At 39.2% G+C, this 20,183-nt stretch overlaps 2 long non-coding RNA genes across 2 annotated transcripts; both read left to right on the top strand.

Moving 5' to 3' along the window:
- Nucleotides 1–2,078: 2,078 nt before the first annotated feature.
- On the top strand, nucleotides 2,079–15,474 carry LOC145790292 (uncharacterized). Its single transcript, XR_014328977.1, has 3 exons — nucleotides 2,079–2,165; nucleotides 14,966–15,060; nucleotides 15,317–15,474. It is a non-coding gene; the product is annotated as an uncharacterized LOC145790292 (long non-coding RNA).
- Nucleotides 15,475–18,695: 3,221 nt separating this feature from the next.
- Nucleotides 18,696–19,177, top strand: LOC114264659 (uncharacterized). The gene is made up of 2 exons (XR_003630076.2): nucleotides 18,696–18,810; nucleotides 18,888–19,177. It is a non-coding gene; the product is annotated as an uncharacterized LOC114264659 (long non-coding RNA).
- Nucleotides 19,178–20,183: the final 1,006 nt, after the last annotated feature.

Genomic DNA, 20,183 nt, shown 5'->3' with positions numbered 1-20,183 from the left:
GAAGCAAATAGAGAAAACATATTTAGTCCATCGAGCTGTGCTGACGTATATGGGACAGAATTTTCAAAAACTTACATAAATACGCGACGTCATAATTACGGTAGTCTTGCGCCATCCAATTACAAAAATAAAGTCAGTAAAGTCAAAAGGGGACGTAGCCCAATATACAGATAAACAGAAAACTTGTTCACATGCCAAAAGAAAACTAGTCTTATACAATCACAAAATATGACGACATGACTTTGGGAACCTCCTCGGGAGGCACAAAGATTGGCCGACAAAAACTCTCCAGGCAGCAGCTTAGGCCTGGTCACAGGCATGCTCACCTACATACATAATATAAATAGTGAGTGGAAACCCAGTGAATAATAATAGAGTTAAGGGGTTAAATGAGTATTGTCCCAAATTAGATTCAAAAAAATAGAAATAGATTCATAATCATATTCATATTCTAGTTCAAATCATATACAAAAATCAGACTTCATGCTTGATCATATGTGGTACATCCAATAGCATTAACAGATCATATACAGAGCATTAAGAATTATACTTGTCAATTCCATAAGGAACCTCCAGTACCGGGAACTTGTAACATGCTTGAGCCACGGTATTATTACCCTAGGGCGAAGGCCTTGCAACCACAATATTATTACCCCTAGGCAAGGGCCTTGTGCTCCTAGACCACAGTATTGTTACCTCCAAGTAAGGTCCTTGTGCTAAGGATGCCACAATTACTTTTCAGAAATTTGGACAATCATTCACTGATTCAAACTTAGCATGTCAGAAAACAGAGCATTTCTTGTCATAGCATAGCATATAGAAATTACTTAAACGCAAACATAGCTTTACAAAGTTATTACTCACAGATGGCTCCACTTGTAGAATAAACAAATCGGATAACTTGTGGTGTGTGACTTGCACATACATAACAGAGACACACAATGAAACTGTAACGCCCTAATTTTCATATCCAAATGACAATACAATAATCTTGTCCCTTTTAAAGGAAAACCAATTATACAATCCCACACTTGCATTTCTTAATGTAAATAATTCCTCATTCGATAATACATTAGTCCAACAACAAGTAATTAAACAAATAAATACCCTCAAGGGTTTACAAGTTTCCAAGGCTTAAGCCCGGTTACACAAAACGGTTATTCAAACCCACATATATAAAGCCCTTGGTTTATAAATAAAATCATAGCAAATGAGAACCTTGTGCTCTCAACACACACACTTTTCCATATCCTCAGTTAGGTAGATTCACCACGTCTTTTCCTGCACAAAAATCTCGTAGGGTGAGCACAAAGCCCAGTAGGAAATCTTTAACAACGTATATACATTTTATACAAGTCTCAAGAGATGAATGCATATGCCATGCTATGGCCTTTTAAAAATAAAACACATCTTCATCTTTTGAAAACTATCATGCTTAATGATACCATGCAATTTCCAACTGTTCAACATTTATCAATTTTATTCAAGGGGCGGTAAATACAATTCTGGTAATCCCTAGGTCCATGTCTACAAGTTGTCTATACAAGTACTGTCAATTTGTCATTTTTACCAGTATTAACTGAAAGGCTCAACACCTATAATCTGTTATTTTTACCAGTATTAACTAGAAAGCTCGACACCTATCTGCGCGATTTTCTGGTCTTTCACCAAGGACAAAAAGGCCAACTTAATCAATTTCATCTACACCACCTTTTAAGACTTACCACCGTATTTACCCAAAACCATTTCGTGAAAACTTATTTCTCAACATTATTTTCTCACTGCAAAGTTTTCAAATCAAATTTCAAAACTCTTCATTATCAAATGAATTGATATGCCAATGCAATGATTAATAATACAATGCAATATTTCTTCCACTTTCAACACTTCCACACAATATTCCTATTGTGATCAAAATTCTCATTTTTATTATTTTAAACAATTCTTATATTTCGAGCAATCTCAACAGTTTAGTCATTCGAGACTATAACAACATTTTGATCAACAATTTCAAATACTTCAACAAATCTCATATTCTATAAAACTCATCATTTATATGTATATGTTTAATTTTAATGCAGGTTGTGCCTAACATTGCTATGGTTGAGACATATGTTAGATTGCTGCTCCTTGCACCTCATTCAATGTTTCGATCACATTTAAGTGTAATTTTCTCCCCCCTTCTTTTTGTTTTAATACTTCTGTAGACTTGTAATATTTCTTGAGTTATTTTCATTGCATTGATTGATTAATTAGTGTTTGGGAAGTGAATATGGTTTCTCTGGAGACTGGAAAAGTTAGATGCAGGACCCATTAATCTGTAACCTGTACAAGGGATGCCTGCTTTCCTGTAGTTTGAAGGATGACTGTGTAGTTTTTTATCATGATCTGAATGTTGGTCTCCATTGTTCTTTGACTGTGCTTCCACAGTTCCACTTGCTACTTTGCATAAAGTGAATCTGTAATGATTTGGAGTTCTCCTTCCTGCATCAAACCGAGTAGTTGCTGAGAGATAACATCATGCTCTGGATTTTTTTTATTATTTTTTTTTCAGAGAAGACTGACTCCAACTCTCTGTGGAGCCTAAAGTTAAGGCTTTAGACTCCAATCAAAAACCATTTTGGTCCATGTGAAATTGTTCCTAAGGGTATCTTCTGATTGTTTAATTGATTTGTGTCTATTATACTTTGTTTGTTTGATGGCTTGATATACATTGTTACCCGTTTCCTGACAATTTAAGCTTTTGGAACAATCAATGACATAACATGGTATTAGTGCTTTGGTTCCAAGAGGCCCTGGGTTTTAGGTCTCAAAATCTATTTTTGTTCGTTGTCATATGTTGTTCATTTCAGCCTGTATGCCTCTCCACATGTATGATGGATTGCACATGACGGGAGCGTTAGATAGCTTGATATGCATTGTTTAGGCGTAGTTTCTAACAACTTAAGCTTTTGAGACAATTGATGACTTAACAACATTCAGAATTAAGAAGTGTTTGAATTTATTATTTAGATTAATTTAGTGAATTAATTTCATTTCAGTTGACAACTTCTATTTCTAGGCCTTCTGTTTTTTCTTTGCAAATTCTGATTTTAATTAATGGTTGAGATTATTGTGATTAAAAGGTTCAGATTTGTTGTTATTAAGGTTTTAAAGCCTATGAAAGGTTGGTTTTACTGCATACTGAACTGAGAAGTTGCAGCCTCATTTCTTTTAGAGATTGTAACTGTTTTGCTTCTTTTTCTTCCTCCCTACCTTGTTCCATTTTTTTTAAGGTGATTAAATAAACTTACTATTCTAAAAAAATATTCACCATGTTTGGTTTCATTTTTTGAGTTAATTTTCAGAATTCGTTTTTGAAATTTTTTTTTGAAAAAGTGACCATTGTTTGGTTGTTAAAATTAAATTCAGAAGTTCTCTGGAAAACATCTAATCACTTGACATAAAGAAGAAATAATTTCTTTTTCCCAAATGGTTTGGAAAATTGGATTTTTGGAATTTTTTTTTGTATTTTTGGAGTTCACCAAGCAAAAATTCTAAATTTTCCTAAAAATTGAGTTCAAAAAGTGGAACCAAATGTGATGATTACTACTCTAATATTTTGAAGGATCTAGCTGGATCAGGTGTTGAAGCATCCAATTTGTCAATCAGCCTCAATTATGGTTTTTGAAAATTTGAATATCCCCAGATAGAAATTTCATTCTTTTCTCTTCAGGTTGTTTGAGCCAATCAGGTCAAGAACTGAGCTTCAAACCTTTGCTGGGTTGAGGAAATGCCTGATTTCAAAAAGCTCTCAGTCGACCAATTTTAGACAAGTAGACAGATTAAATTAATTCAATTTTATTAGAACTAGAGTCGACAGTTGTACACTTGGTTATAATTTCTCATAAGAGAAGTAGACAAATTCAAGTTTTCCAAATCATATTACTCAACTATGTGTCATCCCTGACTTAAAAAAAAAAAAAAAAAAGAATATCCCAAGCTCATAAACATTAGAAACAGAATCTTTCAGTGCACTTTCAAATGAAATTCACAATTTCTTGTTAGATTCTCAGGTAATATGGAACAGAGATGAGAGGCAGAGAGTGAGAAGAGAGAAGTGAAAGAGAATAAAATAGTGTACCATACTTAGTGGGGTCCTTATATATGTTATAGCTATATGCTAAATCTAAAATTAGTGTCCCTCACACTTGTTTGATTTTTGACATGTACAATGGAATGAAATTCACAACATGCGTGACTCCCAATTATTTGGGGTTTACTTGTAAAATTTTTCTCCAATTTTTTCTTTTAAAAACCATATCTTCAGTCAAGTTTAAGTTAATTATTTGTTTTGGAACCAACTCAACCTATGTCCTTCTCAGCGTACCCCTTTGTCTTTTGGTACTCTCAAACCTGAATTCTTATAGGCGCATTGTTTGATCTCTATTGCATTTTGTCATACCATCTCAAATGATTATCCCTCCTTTATTTTCTATATCCTAATTTTGTAATAATTGATCCTAGATGTAAAGCATTAACACCTAATTTGTCATGTAAAATAATGCGTTATTGTTATGGATATCATTTCACTTACTAGAATATCAATACATATATGTTATATATATTATATTTTTCAGTGAATTTTAATGATTAGTGCTTATGTTACACAATAAAATTCAGAAAATACAGAATACAGATATTGATAGTTCATATGTAAACTGCACAAATTGTACAAAATTTGACAAGGGTATAGATATTTTAAATAAGAGTTGGGGCAAGAAACTTGGATACACAAAAATTGAGGTCTAGATAAATAGGTTGACATAATAGTTGGGCAAGAAAACCTACATTTCTCTATTTTCTTTTCCTTTCTTACTTCGTCTTTTTATCCTTGATGACCCTTCACCTTGCAAATCAAACCTAATCTTTATTAGGTTTCTTAGGGGTTACAAACCAAATTTTTATTCTATAATCTCCAGATGGAATTTCAGAAAATTTAATCTGCCAATACAATCTTCTCACTACTTAAAGGGATCATTGATTACAAATTTCTGTAGATTGCTTTTGTGCAGCCTTTATATTGTTCTGCAGTTGTTCTTATCTCCATCAGTTCCTGACTATAATCCTTCAAGAAATATAATAAAAATCATTAGCAGATTTTTTTATTTTTATTTCTTTAGTGAGAGCATTGTAGTCATGGGTCTTTGCCATTTGTGCGTGTAACGCCCTCAAAATAAACCCATAATAACCATAACATTAACATGCATTTATAAAAGAAAACGAATCATTTGAGTTATTCATCAGAGTATTCTTATTGAAAGACATCACATGTAACATCCTGCAACATCAAAATAAATGCCCTAAGGGCTTACATCTTTCCAAGCTAACACTTGGACACAAAAAGGATGAGTACTAACTCATTTACAAGTTAAGCCCTAGGCTTGAATGTTTACATGAAATCTCAAAAATAACAAAATAAAACATATAACTAAAGACAAGTCTTCAAAATCCCAAACATCAAATCCTTCCAGGCTAAGTCCGTAGAGGTAGCTTATCACCTGAACCTGAAAATGATGTTCCCATAAAGGGTGAGCCACAGCCCAGTAGAAAAATACTAAACCAAATATAAGCATTGAATAAAGCTATAGCATTCAATAGATGGTTAACCAAGATAATCAATTTTATCATTAAACAGTCTCATGACACTAATGTCTAAGACACATTTCACTTTCCATTATTATCAACATGGCTCAGAACCTGGCCAAACTTACAACAGTGAATTATATATCATATTCACATTACTTCCAATATCAACAAAACAAATGAGACTCATGCTCATATCAAAACACTTCATACTTCCCATTTGATACACATTTTAGTGCTGTATCAATAATCATGTAAAAACACTTCAATTTAATAAGCACACATAAAAATGGTGCTAATGGAGTCCATCCCCTATCTCCTCCCAAACAAAAATCCGGTTTAGAGGTCCATCCCCTATCTTCCCCTAAACCGTGGAGTACATCCCCTATCTCCTCCCAAACAATATGCATATGCAATGCTCAATCAATACATGTAATTTCTGTATTAATTCAATAGTCTAAATTTATGACTTAACAAATTGATTAGTTTCAATTTTCCCTAATCCGCATGCAATGTCTACAACAAGCACGACTATCCTCCACCGATAGCCCAAAATAGTTATTTCTAGACTCGAAAAATAAATATACCAACAATTCAATAGGCGAGTGATTTATATTATCCAACTACACCATTTAATCAATAAATTCCCCAATTTCATGGATTTAACCAAATTCCCCAATTTCCTTAAGTTAATTACTCAAATCAATTTAGCAATTCAACTAGGTTTTTTTTTCCCAAAATTTTCAAAGTGTTCCCAACCTATCAAAATACCAAACTTAGAACAAAGCATATAAAATGGAGTAGGAAAATCCCTACCTCGAAGAAAAATAACCCGTATGGAGAAGATGAAGATGAAGACCAAAGACCAACGTGCTCCAAATCCCAAGTTTCTCAGATTAAAACAAAGCCCTCAACTCACTCTAACTTTTTAATAAAGGATCTAAGGTAGAAACTCACTCTAAGTAGATCAATCGAAAGAGAGAAGGTGTGTAGAGGGAGAGAGAGAGATAAAAAACACTCCAGGGGCGGTTTTTAAAAAGTTATGAAGGAAAAGTAGGTCAAAAAGTGATCCAAAAAGTGAAATCACGGACTGATATAATCGACTCTACGCTCGAGCGTAGAAATCCCCGCTCGAGTGTAAGACACAGAATCATGCTCGAGCGTGAAGAAAGCCGCTCGAGCGTCGATTGCATCCTTCCAGAAGTTTTGCAGGCGCTGGCACCCGCTCGAGCGTCAAACTCCCCGCTCGAGCGGAGGAGCAAAAACAAGGGATCACGCTCGAGCGTAAAAACTACCGCTCGAGCGGAAGAACTGCAGAGCAAAATACTGGGAGATGGAAAATCACGCTCGAGCGTCAAAATTCCCGCTTGAGCGGAGAAGCAACAACGAAGGGACCGCTCGAGCGTTAAAACTTCCGCTCGAGCGTGAAGGCCAAAATCTGGGCATCACCTATTGGCATCTAAAATCAACCAACCTGTAACATACCCGCCCAACACAACCTATACTTTAAATACAAAGAGATTAAAGGACAACAACAACCAATAAGTAATGACAGGATCCACGGAACCTAAGTCCGGATACAATAATTTAAAGAGAAAAGACCGGGGTCGCTATAACCTCCCCTCCTTAAAAGAATTTCGTCCCCGAAATTAAGCACAAGGTTTCGAAAACAAGTTTTTCTCAAATTCCAACAATATGATAACTCACTAATAAACAACTTGACCCAACACCGGCCATTCCATCTCTTAACAAAGAGGCATGCCACAATATGCAAAACAACCATATATTTCAACCTGCATTAACACTATGCAATTTTCTTTCAATTTCAACAATTTTCAATATATTCAATATATACAATGTTCCATTAAACTTCCATTTCGAGGCAAGTTCCAAAATATTTCCATTAACCAAAACATTCTAAATGTTTTACAGCTTAAGACATATATAAAAAGCTTTAAAGTTCGACAATATTACAAAATCTAACTACAAGATTACAAATCAATAAACATGTCCGGATATTTCTCGCGGACTTCCAACTCACGTTCCCATGTGGCTTCCTCCACCCCGTGATGTTTCCACAAAACTTTCACCAAAGGAATGGTCTTGCCTCGCAAGACTTGATCCCGCTTATCCAAGACCCTAACCGGTCTCTCCTCATACGAGACATCCTCATCAACTACTAAATCGGTCCAATCCAATACATGTGATGGATCCGGCTCATACTTCCGAAGCATACTCACATGAAACACGTCATGTACTCCGGACAACTGCGGCGGCAAAGCTAAACGATAAGCAGTCTCGCCAATCCTCTCAAGGATCTCAAAAGGACCAATGAATCGAGGGGACAACTTCCCGCTCTTCCCAAACCTCATCAATCCCCGTCTTGGTGATATCTTCAAAAAGACATGATCACTCACCTCAAACACCAAAGGTCTCCTCCTACGGTCGGCATAAGATTTCTGACGACTCTGGGCTGTAACAAGCCTCTTACGGATAAGCTCAACCTTCTCCGTCGTTTCCCTCACTAACTCCGGACCCAACAGAGGTGCATCACCCACCTCGGCCCAACAAACAGGAGACCTACACGGTCGGCCGTATAAGGCCTCAAACGGTGCCATACCGATACTAGACTGAAAGCTGTTGTTGTAGGCAAACTCCACTAATGGCAAGTGCCTCTCCCATGACCCGCTAAAGTCAAGAACACAACCCCGAAGCATATCTTCAAGGATCTGAATAGTACGCTCGGACTGCCCATCAGTCTGAGGATGATAAGCTGTGCTAAAGGTCAACTTAGCACCTAAGGCGCTCTGCAAGCTCTGCCATAATCTGGCAGTAAAACGAGGGTCCCTATCGGAGACGATCGTCACTGGAACCCCGTGCAACCTCACTACGTCCCGAATATACAAGTCGGCAAGATGATCTACTGAATCTCTAACGCGCATAGGAATGAAGTGCGCCAACTTAGTCAACCGGTCTACAACCACCCAAATAGCATCACTGCCCCGCTGAGTCCTCGGAAGACCTACAACGAAGTCCATAGTGACATGCTCCCACTTCCACTCGGCAATAGGCAAGGGTTGCAACAAACCCGCTGGCCTCTGATGTTCGGCCTTCACTTGCTGACAAGTAAGGCACTTAGACACGAAAGCTGCCACATCTCTCTTCATACCCCGCCACCAAAACTGGTGACCCAAATCCCGATACATCTTAGTACCTCCCGGATGCACCGCAAGGCGTGAATGATGAAACTCTCGGAGTACCTCCTCTCGATGAGACTCCGGCACAAACAGACGGTCTCGGTATCTCACACTCAGGTCGGGATACACTGTCAAACCTTTCTCAACCTTCCCACCAGAAATCTTCTCACGGAGGGATTCTACCTCAAGGTCGCCCCTCTGAGCCTCTAACACTCGAGTCACAAGTGTAGGTTGTGCAACAACAGAAAACAATGCCGCAGCCTCAACGGATTCGCCCAGAAGCAAGTCAAACTCTCCAAGTGCACCTAACATCTCCCACTCTCGGATGGCTATACTAGCTATGTCACCAACAGGTTTCCTGCTAAGGGCGTCGGCCACAACATTGGCCTTTCCCGGATGATAATGCAATTCAAAGTCATAATCCTCAATAAATTCCATCCACCTCCTCTGCCTCAAGTTCAAGTCTTTCTGTGTGAACAGATATTTCAGACTCTTATGATCCGAGAATACCTCGAACCTCTCACCGTAAAGATAATGTCTCCAAATCTTCAAGGCAAATATCACAGCTGCGAACTCTAAATCATGCGTAGGGTAATTCTTCTCGTGAACTTTTAACTGACGTGAGCCATAGGTAACCACTTTCCCCTCTTGCATCAACACACAACCAAGACCCTCTCGTGAGGCGTCACAATAGACTGCATAACCCAACCCTCTCTCCGGAATAATCAAGACTGGAGCAATGGTCAGTCTAACTTTCAACTCCTGGAACGACTTTTCACAAGTCTCACTCCAAACAAATTTGACTCTCTTCCGAGTCAATCTAGTCAAAGGCGAAGCTAATCTGGAGAAATCTCTTACAAACCGACGATAATACCCAGCTAATCCCAGAAAACTGCGGATCTCAAACACACTCTTAGGCTGTACCCAATCTTGCACTGCCTCTGTCTTGGATGTATCAACAGACACCCCTTCCCTAGAAACTACATGGCCTAAGAACTTCACCTCCTCTAGCCAGAACTCACACTTCCCAAATTTAGCATAAAGCTGATGGGCTCTAAGTAAATCAAGCACCACCCTCAAGTGTTCCTCGTGCTCTTCCTCTGAAGGTGAATAGATAAGGATGTCGTCCACGAAGACGACTACAAAACGATCTAGAAATTCCCGGAATATCCGGTTTATCAAATCCATAAATACTGCCGGCGCATTGGTGAGCCCAAATGGCATCACCAAAAACTCATAGTGGCCATACCGCGTACGGAATGCCGTCTTTGGAATATCCTCCTCCCTGACTCTCAACTGATGATAACCTGATCTCAAGTCTATCTTCGAGAAACAACGGGAACCTTTCAACTGATCGAACAGATCATCTATACGGGGCATAGGGTACTTATTCTTAACCGTAGCCCGATTCAATTTCCGGTAATCTATACAAAGTCTCAAAGCACCACCTTTCTTTTTAACAAAGAGGGCCGGTGCTCCCCAAGGCGAAACACTAGGACGTATAAAGCCTTTATCTAGCAACTCCTGGAGTTGGATCTTCAACTCAACTAACTCAGCTGGGGTAAAACGATAAGGTGCCATAGAAATCGGCGCCGTGCCGGGCACTAAGTCAATAGAGAATTCAATCTCTCGATGCGGTGGCAAACCAACAAGATCCTCGGGAAAAACGTCCGAGTACTCACACACCACCCTTGGCAACACAATCTGAGTCTCACCGTCCTCACTAATCGAAAGGTTAGCAAGTAGACCACTAAGCTCACTCCGTCGTCGCGGAACATACCCCGGTGGCAAAACACCACCAACACGGTCCCCCAGAAAATGAAAACACTCACCATTCACGGTACAACAAGTGACTCTCTGGCGGTAGCAATCAATAACTGCCCGGTATGACGATAACCAGTCCATACCCAAAATAACATCGAAACCTCTCATAGGCATAACTACAAAGGAAAATGGGATTCTATGGTAATCAACCTCTATATCACAACCCCTAACACCGTGTTTCAAAATCAATTCACCCCCAAGAGGCGACACTACACAAATAGGAGATGCTAACTGTGCTAACTCCAACTCCAAAACAGATGCAAATGCAGCAGACACAAAGGAATGAGATGCACCCGTATCAATCAAAACATTAGCAACCGAGTTGCAAAACAAGAAAGTACCTCTCACAACAGATGGAGCCAGTACAAGATCCTGCGCGGTAACAGCATACACGCGCCCAGATGACCTCTGATCAACCTGCTCACCCCTAGGAGCATAAGATTGCTGCACCGACTGAGACGATGAAGCCCCCTGATTGGCCCTCGAGGCCTGACCCGACTGTTGACCCTGAATCTGCCTCAAACCAGATGCACCAGGTGTGCCACCCAACTGTGGGCAATACCTCTTCATATGCCCTGGCTGACCACACTGATAACACGAGAGTGGCTGGCCTCTACCCTGACTCTGGCTCTGAGATCGAGCCGCAGATGATGCTGCTCTCTGCACTCCTCCCCTCTGAGGACAAACTGGAGACTTGTGGCCCAGCTGGCCACACTTGAAGCAGGTAATGTCTCCTTGACTGCCTTTCCCCGAACTAGCACTCGGCACAGGAAAAGTCGATCTAGAAAAGCTACTCTGAGACTGTTGGGGATTAAAACCCTTCTGTCTCCTACCATCACTCTGACCATCCTGACTCCTCTTGGAGCCCTTCTGTCCTTCCTCCTCCTCCTGCATCATGATTTCCATATGGGCTGCAGCATCAACTAAACGCCCATAATCCCGAATCATAGTTCCCCCAACTCTCAGCTTGAGGCCACGCCTCAACTTCCTCTCAAACTCAATACAACGGCGTTCCTCAGACGCCACCAATTCAGGTGCAAACCTGGACAAACTAGTAAATGCAGCCTCAAACTCGGCCACTGAAGAACTCGACTGCTTAAGCTGGCAGAACTGGTCTCTCAGCTTCTCCCTAACTGCTGGAGATAAGAACTTCTCCTGGAAAGCATTCACAAAAGCCTCCCATGTACCTCCTATACGCCCCTTAGTGAACTTCCACCACTGACCCGCATCCCCCTTCAACTGGAATGATGCCAAGGTCACCTTCAACCCCTCGTCTTCGATGCCAAGCATCTCAAACGTCTTCGTTGTCTGTTCAAGCCATTCATCTGCCTTAAGCGGCTCTTTAGGATCACCCACAAATTCATCCGGATTAGACCGGAAGAACTCCCTCTTCGGAAAGGAAGGTCCTGCATCCGCAACAACAACCTGGGCTTGATTCTCAGCCCTAAGAATGCCTATTGACTCCCTGAATGCCCCTGCTATCTCTCGGGCTAAAGCGCCCATAGCCTGCTGGCCTACTGGCTCGGCCACATTGGCCTGGCCAATTCCCTCATGAACTGTCGGAATCTCCTCTGGCACCGGTACCTCCTGCCTACCCGGCCTACCACGCCTACCGCGTCCTCGTCCTCGTCCTGACATCCTAATAAAGGAAACAAACAAAGACGTTAGCACATTAATAAATGTGCCGAAACTAAACACTCGCGTCCTAATGCATTGGACAAAAATAATTCATTCCACGTAAGCACATAATCACATAAGCACCTACGAATTTCATTCCTGGATAATAATAGTCCCGAAGCGTTACTATAGTTCCGGTTGGAAACAGCATTGATCAAGTGCCTTTCCAACAAGACTACTAGAAACTCAAGGGTCCAATTAACATCCTAGAAACTACGTTCCATACCCACATAATCACATAAACATGCTATCATATAAGCACATAACAGTACATCTAAGTCTCTATCAAGCGAGACGAACCCATTGTGATACTAATCACTTCCCACGTACCCAAAGTATTCGAACCCGGTACGCTCTGATACCAAGTGGTAACGCCCTCAAAATAAACCCATAATAACCATATCATTAACATGCATTTATAAAAGAAAACGAATCATTTGAGTTATTCATCAGAGTATTCTTATTGAAAGACATCACATGTAACATCCTGCAACATCAAAATAAATGCCCTAAGGGCTTACATCTTTCCAAGCTAACACTTGGACACAAAAAGGATGAGTACTAACTCATTTACAAGTTAAGCCCTAGGCTTGAATGTTTACATGAAATCTCAAAAATAACAAAATAAAACATATAACTAAAGACAAGTCTTCAAAATCCCAAACATCAAATCCTTCCAGGCTAAGTCCGTGGAGGTAGCTTATCACCTGAACCTGAAAATGATGTTCCCATAAAGGGTGAGCCACAGCCCTGTAGAAAAATACTAAACCAAATATAAGCATTGAATAAAGCTATAGCATTCAATAGATGGTTAACCAAGATAATCAATTTTATCATTAAACAGTCTCATGACACTAATGTCTAAGACACATTTCACTTTCCATTATTATCAACATGGCTCAGAACCTGGCCAAACTTACAACAGTGAATTATATATCATATTCACATTACTTCCAATATCAACAAAACAAATGAGACTCATGCTCATATCAAAACACTTCATACTTCCCATTTGATACACATTTTAGTGCTGTATCAATAATCATGTAAAAACACTTCAATTTAATAAGCACACATAAAAATGGTGCTAATGGAGTCCATCCCCTATCTCCTCCCAAACAAAAATCCGGTTTAGAGGTCCATCCCCTATCTTCCCCTAAACCGTGGAGTACATCCCCTATCTCCTCCCAAACAATATGCATATGCAATGCTCAATCAATACATGTAATTTCTGTATTAATTCAATAGTCTAAATTTATGACTTAACAAATTGATTAGTTTCAATTTTCCCTAATCCGCATGCAATGTCTACAACAAGCACGACTATCCTCCACCGATAGCCCAAAATAGTTATTTCTAGACTCGAAAAATAAATATACCAACAATTCAATAGGCGAGTGATTTATATTATCCAACTACACCATTTAATCAATAAATTCCCCAATTTCATGGATTTAACCAAATTCCCCAATTTCCTTAAGTTAATTACTCAAATCAATTTAGCAATTCAACTAGGTTTTTTTTTCCCAAAATTTTCAAAGTGTTCCCAACCTATCAAAATACCAAACTTAGAACAAAGCATATAAAATGGAGTAGGAAAATCCCTACCTCGAAGAAAAATAACCCGTATGGAGAAGATGAAGATGAAGACCAAAGACCAACGTGCTCCAAATCCCAAGTTTCTCAGATTAAAACAAAGCCCTCAACTCACTCTAACTTTTTAATAAAGGATCTAAGGTAGAAACTCACTCTAAGTAGATCAATCGAAAGAGAGAAGGTGTGTAGAGGGAGAGAGAGAGATAAAAAACACTCCAGGGGCGGTTTTTAAAAAGTTATGAAGGAAAAGTAGGTCAAAAAGTGATCCAAAAAGTGAAATCACGGACTGATATAATCGACTCTACGCTCGAGCGTAGAAATCCCCGCTCGAGCGTAAGACACAGAATCATGCTCGAGCGTGAAGAAAGCCGCTCGAGCGTCGATTGCATCCTTCCAGAAGTTTTGCAGGCGCTGGCACCCGCTCGAGCGTCAAACTCCCCGCTCGAGCGGAGGAGCAAAAACAAGGGATCACGCTCGAGCGTAAAAACTACCGCTCGAGCGGAAGAACTGCAGAGCAAAATACTGGGAGATGGAAAATCATGCTCGAGCGTCAAAATTCCCGCTCGAGCGGAGAAGCAACAACGAAGGGACCGCTCGAGCGTTAAAACTTCCGCTCGAGCGTGAAGGCCAAAATCTGGGCATCACCTATTGGCATCTAAAATCAACCAACCTGTAACAGACCCGCCCAACACAACCTATACTTTAAATACAAAGAGATTAAAGGACAACAACAACCAATAAGTAATGACAGGATCCACGGAACCTAAGTCCGGATACAATAATTTAAAGAGAAAAGACCGGGGTCGCTATAGTGCGTTTGGCTTCTCTCTTTATTTTTGAGAGGATCAGCCAATTTGTGTCCCTTATGATTAGGCATTTTGGACTCACCTTGCTTTGTCAATATCACACTTCTATATTTCTATTAGTCTCAGTAAGATGACATTATTCTTGGCCAAGAATCTACTTGTTTCACTTTTTCCCTTATTTTATGAGAAATGCTTTTGCTTACTAATGGAAAAGTGCCATAATATTGCAACTCCTTTCAGCATCTGTCACAGAGGAATCCAGCCATTTTGAACTAGCCTGGACCTTCTCTTTTGGTGCTTGAAATTCTGAACTACCGTTTGCTTTCACTCTACAAGTAATTGAATGTTAGTCAATCTGGTAAAACTTCTCGGCTTTGAATGAAAAAGCTTCCATTTGAGTATATTGAAACAAAAAGAAGATCGAGAACTGTCATAGCAATCAAATATTTGTATTCCAATCTTTCTCTCTAGAATCCATTGGCTTTTAGTTGCCATGGAACTTTGACATTGAGTTGAAAATCTAGTTAAGTATATGCAAATTGATGTAACAACATTGAAAAATTGTAACTTACTTATTTTTTTGCTTTGTAGGCACCAAGGCAAAAGCAAGAACTTGATGTATGATATAACGAAAATAATTTCCACGCTAAAAGGGAAACGTGGAGATCATCGCATTTTTAGATTGGCTGAAAACTTGTGCATGAATCTTATTTTTTCTTTGAGAGAGTTTTTTATTGTGAAGAAGGAAGGGAAGGTAGGAAATATGGACTTAAAATTACAAATTCCTTCATTGCTACTGGGAATTAAAATCCAAGTGTGTATATTTCTTTTCAGGGTCCTACTGAATTCACAGAAACCTTGAATCGTATAACCATAACAACCCTTGAGATCATCATTAAGACACGTGGGATTACTGAGGCTGATTAGATGCTCTATCTTCCAAGCATGTTGGACCAGATATTGTCAATCAGTCAACATACATGGTCAGAAAAGACTCTACGCTACTTCCCTTCTATTCTTCGTGATGCCTTGAATGGGTGGATGGATACAAGAGGATTGGCAATCCAAAAATGGCAACAGGTTCATAATATGCTTCACTTTGATATGAATTTTCTTAAATTTGTCAGTTTTATGTTGTTCATATTTTATTGGTTGGATTTACCAACTGATAGTGGCGGGAGGGCTAGGGGTGAGGAGTTTGTTGACTTTTAACCAAGCTTTGCTAGGGAAATGGTTGTGGTGCTTTGCTTGGGAGCTAGAGCGTTTATGGAGAAAGGTGGTGGCTGGTAAGTATGGTTTAGCTTGGAGGGGATGGGGGTCAAGGGATGTGCTTGGTTCTCATGGTTGTGGGTTATGGAAGGGGATTTGGTTGGGGAGTAGGGTGTTTTGGGAAAGGGTGGGGTTTCGGGTGGACACTGGGCTAAGGGTGCGATTCTGGAAGAATAGGTGTTTTGGTGTGGTTTTGCTAAAGGATCACTTTCCTTTGATTTTCAGTGTTGTGGTGGATAAGGAGGCGATGGTGGCATCTTATTTGGGGGGTGGGGATGGGATGGTTTGGGATATTCAGTTATGACGACAAGTCCAGGATTGAGAGGTTGATCAGTTGGTGGAGTTATGGGTATATCTGTATGGGTTGAGTGTGACTGGGATAGGGGAGGATGTGTTGGTGTGGAAGGTTGCGGAAGCTAATGGGTGTTTTTTGGTTTTGTCGTTCTATTGGAGTATGGTGGGGGAGGTGAGACAAGATTTTCCTTGGAAGAGTTATTTAGGTGCCGGAGGTCTTGTATAAGGTGGTTTTCTTTATGTAGACGGCAACCTGGGGCCAAAATCTTACTCTAGATAACTTGATGCAATGTAGTCATATTCTAGTAAATCGGTGTTGTATATGTTGTCAAGATGTAGAGTTTGTGGATCATTTGTTGTTGCACTCTCCTGTGACGTTCCGTTTGTGGGGATTTGTTTGTTCCCTTTTTGGGATTGTTTGGGCTCAGCCACGAAGGGTGGTGGACATGTTGTGGAGTTGGCGTGGGGCTCGGGTGGGCCTTCGAAGGTGGCGCGTGTGGTCTTTGGTTCCATTCTATTTGATGTGGCTAGTGTGGTTGGAGCATAATAGGCGTACATTTGAAGAGACTTATCATACAGGTAGTTAGCTTGAGAGTCGTTTACTTGTAGTTTTGTATAGTTGGTTAGAGAGGAAAATTGATCCAGACATGTTTGGTTTTTTAGATTTTTTGGATGAGGTCATTGGTTAGAGGGTGATTCTTGCCCCTTTGGGGCTTTTTTTTTTTTTTGTATTTATTGCATCATCTTGATGCTTCTTAAATAAAGTTTTGTTTATTACTTATAAAAATAAAAATAAAAATTCTGCTGAAGTCATTTGCAGAATTTGGATGAGGAATTCAAGGATGAAAACTAACACTTAATAGGGATGAGAGAAGGTGTAGATGCTAAGGAAGAATTTGGTATTTCCCTCTCTTCTGCTGGGTGATGAACTAGCCTTCTTGTCTTGTTCATTGCCTGAAGAAGAGATTATTAATTTTGAAGTAAATAAAGCTCTGAATCCTGATAGGTTTAAATTATAAAAGATGATAAACCCTATTCAGAAGGGGATAGAGATGAGGTGTGGAGAAAAAAATCACACTTATTTGTAAAGGCACCATGACTTCATAACATCATCTTCTAGCCCTTTACGAGTCTTCAAAATCTTTACCAATTTTTTCTTTCTTACAGGGGATGTCAAATCTTTGATCTTCTGAAATGTTTTCTTAAAATCTGGAAAATTTCTTGCCCCATACAGAATACTTCGACGGCTTAGGCTGTCTTCTCCTAATAAAGAGACTGAAGTTTGAGTCTTCCTAACTTACCTATAAAAAAAAATTAAAATAAAATGATGTGCTCATTGTAGGCGAATGCTTGTATTCCAGAGTCAAAAAAGAAATCTTCTATATCTCGTGCAATTTAATTTGAAGAAGGCTGTTGATTGTGTTCTTGAACCTTGTAGAATTTTGTGCTTTTGATGATGGGAGGATTGATGTGTTGAAGGTTATGAATTTAGGTATTCCCTATTGTTTGATTGCTCTTGGATGGATTTTCATGCTGCAAAAAAAATAGAATCAAGGAGTTCTTACACTTCTTCTTATTATTGTGAATTGTGATAAACATGTTTTGTTCTTCATCTTCAATTTTTGGATGCCACTAGGTTCTTGCTTGACTAATTTTGTAGTGAATTGTTATGATCACACCTATTCAAAATCTTATCCAATCTCCCCAGAACATGTGAGAATATAATTGTATATATTAGGCATGTTTGTGTATATATTAGGCATGATTGTGTATATATTAGGCATGGTTCCGTATTTCCTTTTTGGTTTAGGCTTTCGGGTTATATAAACTAAGGTCTTGATGTCATTGAGATACAAGTTGAATATACAATATTCTTCAGAAACTTACAGAACCAACCCTAATCCCTTCCCTTACTTATTAGCCTTCAATTTACTTATTAAAACCCTAAATTAATCATTGTTTAGGCCATCAAATAACTTATTCAAAATCTAGTGCTGTCCTACGTCATAATGTTGGTTAGTTTGAATTCGCCGCAGGTTTTTAAGTTACAAAAAAAAAAAAGAAACTTCACTTATTCACATATTGTCATTTCATTTTGGCAGTCAGAAACTACTGTGATTAAGCAGTGCACTCAGCTTCTTTCACCGTCAGCTGATCCTACTTATGCCATGACTTACATCAGTCACAGTTTTCCAATGCACCAAGATTATCTTTGTGCTGGTGCATGGGTACTAATGCATGGCCATCCTGAGAACATTAACAGTGCAAACCTGGTAAATTCACACTGCCTTTTTTTCCCCCAATTCACTAGAAAATATTTTCCTTCCTTGCCATCATTTTAGTTTTTGATATTTCTCCTGCAAAAACTTTGCTATTTAATCTTTTTCTGTGTGGGTGATGAAATTCAGGGATGTGTCTTAAGAGAATTTTCTCCTGAAGAAGTGACAACGAACATATATAAAATGATGGATGTCCTTCTTCATCACATTCATTTGGAGCTACAACATGGACATTCCTTGCAGGTTTGGCATTGTACCCTCCTTTTATTTTTCTTCCCCTTCCTCTCTCTCAAAATAATCATCAGTGTTGTATTTTTCAGGAGCTTATATTAAAAACTTCCACAAACCTTGCATATTTTGTTTGGACCAATGAGCTGCTTCCCTTGGATATTTTGCTTTTAGCACTTGTTGACCGTGATGATGATCCCCATGCTTTGCGTATTGTGGTACGTTTATTTAGCATTACTTATTATGTCTTCAGAATTGAGTTGTCTTTTATGTATGTATTAGTATCTCTATCAAATGATTGCAGTATGTTGATTCACTTGTATGTTGGATAAGTTTGATACATATTTTGTGTCTCATTAATGATGTTGCGATGATTTCTTCATGTCCCTTAATTCTTATGTGTTGCATTAGCGCTAAAGTTTCTTGTGAAAAATTCATTTTGGTTGGAGGGAGTATGGATCGAAAATAGGAGAACAATGATTCAATGGGGAAATTAGATGAACTAGCATTGTAGTGTACAATATTTTTAGTATTTTATTTTTCTTTGTTCTCCAATTAAGGTCATCATATGGCTTTAGTGTAATAATTTATATTTTCTCCGTTTTGATAATTTTAAGGGTGGCCCATTGCCAGGGAACCAGTGTCCCACATTACCTGGAATTGTCCCATCTGTGCTGGTTATAAGGCTCTAGTTTCGCTCTCCTTAATACCTAGATTTTAAGGAGAAGTGTGGGTTGGGCTTTTCAATTTGGTATTAGAGTTTGATTGGTCCTATGATTGGTGTACCGTTTGTTTGGCTACTATATGTTGTGGTCCAGGAGGATGTGTTGGAATGTGTCCCACATCACCTGGATTGAAAAGCCTAACTCACACTTCTCCTTAAAACCCAAGTATTAAGGAGAGGGAAACTGGAATCTTATAACTAGCATCACAAATGAGGCAATTCCAGGAGATGTGGGACACATTCCAACACATCCTGCTGAACCATAACATACAGTATCTGGACAAACGACACACCAATCACAGGCCCAACTAAGCTTTGATACCAAATTGAAAAGCCCAGCCCACACTTTTCCTTAAAATTCAGGTATTAAGGAAATGGAAACTGGAGCCTTATAACCAGTACAGATAGGGCAATTCCAGGCGATGTGAGACACATTTCAACAGTTGTTGTCAGGGAAAATCAATATAAATAGACAAAATGTTCTACAATGTAACTTTCAAGGAGGTGAGGACCAAGCCCCACATCTTCTTTTTCTTTGGTCTTGTGCTTTTCACACCATGGACAAGGAAGTCGCTTATCCTTCCATCTTCTCCAACCCTTCAAGACCTCAAATCAACCACCGCCATTATCAACAGAATTTTAAGAACAAACTCAAAGTATGCCC

The sequence above is a fragment of the Camellia sinensis genome, chromosome 5 (genome assembly GCF_055761805.1).
Source record: "Camellia sinensis isolate YWXY chromosome 5, ASM5576180v1, whole genome shotgun sequence".
Taxonomy (NCBI): domain Eukaryota; kingdom Viridiplantae; phylum Streptophyta; class Magnoliopsida; order Ericales; family Theaceae; genus Camellia; species Camellia sinensis.
The sequence above is the reverse complement of the archived record's forward strand: the minus strand, read 5'-3'. Positions and strand labels throughout refer to the sequence as shown.